The sequence below is a fragment of the Mandrillus leucophaeus genome, unplaced genomic scaffold, assembly GCF_000951045.1.
Source record: "Mandrillus leucophaeus isolate KB7577 unplaced genomic scaffold, Mleu.le_1.0 Scaffold510, whole genome shotgun sequence".
In the NCBI taxonomy this organism is placed as follows: domain Eukaryota; kingdom Metazoa; phylum Chordata; class Mammalia; order Primates; family Cercopithecidae; genus Mandrillus; species Mandrillus leucophaeus.
This window is the reverse complement of record NW_012105476.1, coordinates 262,536-263,856: the sequence shown is the minus strand read 5'-3', so window position 1 is coordinate 263,856 and position 1,321 is coordinate 262,536. Positions and strand designations below refer to the sequence as shown.

Genomic DNA, 1,321 nt, shown 5'->3' with positions numbered 1-1,321 from the left:
CACCTGTAATCCCAGCACTTTGGGAGGCTGAGGTGGGCAGATCACCTGAGGTCAAGAGTTTGAGACCAGCTTGACCAACATGGTGAAACTCCGTCTCTACTGAAAATACAAAATTAGCTGGGCGTGATGGCACATGCCTGTAATCCCAGCTACTCGGGAGGCCAAGACAGGAGAATCGCTTGTACCTGGGAGGCAGAGGTTGCAGTGAGCTGAGATTGCGCCATTGCACTCCAGCCTGGACAACAAAAGTGAAATTCTGTCTCAAAAAAATAAAAAATAAAAATAAAATAAACTGGTGACAGATTTTTCTCCCAGCACCTTAGTCATGTAAGTTACCAGATACAGAAAGTCAAAAATCTGTTAGCTTAATTCAACGTCAGCAAGCCCCAGCCCTGTCTGTGACCGCACAGGTCCAGGCTGCCTGGCCCAACAGCTGCACGCTGTGTTCCGGGTCTCTAGGCTGGTCCAGTTTCCTCCAAAGCAGCCCTGACTCCAGTTCCTGCCCCTGTGCGGACAGACGCCCTTCCTGTTCCACTGCACACCCAGCTCTCAGGAATTCAGCACAGAGGAGTGAACAAGGAGCCACACATTTTAGCGGCGATTCCAACACCTTAGGCAGAGCCAAGGCATCAAGGAGAGCAAAACCGAACGCTAAGACCTAACAAAACCCAGCAGCCAGAGTCAAACTAATGGGGAGAGGTACACAGTGCAAGTCTCCAGGTCCCAGGCTGGCTGTCCCCACCCTCCTTCCCTGGCATGCCCTGTGGCAGCAGCAGCTGGTCCTCGCTCCAGACTAAGGGCTCGCTGTAGTGGTTCCCTCCGAGGCTGTCCCACCAGACGCTTCAAGGTGGCTCCACAGTGGAACCGACTTCTTCGAAGAGGAATGATGAGCCTCCTGTTCGGGCCACCGCCCGCAGCAGGGGTTAAACGGTTCTGAACAGAGCGGCCTTTTCACCTTCCCCTGGGCCAAAGCACACACGCGTTCTCTGCTTTCCCTGCACACCGGCCGCTCAGATCGGCTTCTCCACGTTCCCAGCCCCTCAGCGCCCATCAGGGTCTCCTCTACGGCCCCGCCCAGCCCAACACGGCCAGAACGGCCAGAACGACCCGTGGCCCGGGCTCAGGCCGCAGTGTGGCCCCTGACCTCCCACTGCCGTCAGATGCCGACACGAGGTTCCCGCCCCGCGCTGGGGGCAGCGTCCTGTCCCGGAGCCGGCGTCTCTTCACGCACCTCCACCGCCCTCGCACAGGCGGAGCCACCCGGGGCTCGGAGTCAAGAGGTCTGCGAGCTCCTACCACGCAAAACGCCACAAGCACACGG

At 57.8% G+C, this 1,321-nt stretch overlaps 1 protein-coding gene across 1 annotated transcript in view; it reads right to left on the bottom strand.

The window, feature by feature from the left end:
• The window catches only part of STK25 (serine/threonine kinase 25), a 13,263-nt gene extending 11,948 nt beyond the window's left edge, over positions 1-1,315 (bottom strand). The window contains exon 1 of the mRNA XM_011996372.1: positions 1,232-1,315. The gene's annotated coding sequence lies outside the window, so the exon portion shown is untranslated. The remainder of the gene's footprint in view (positions 1-1,231) is intronic.
• Positions 1,316-1,321: the final 6 nt, after the last annotated feature.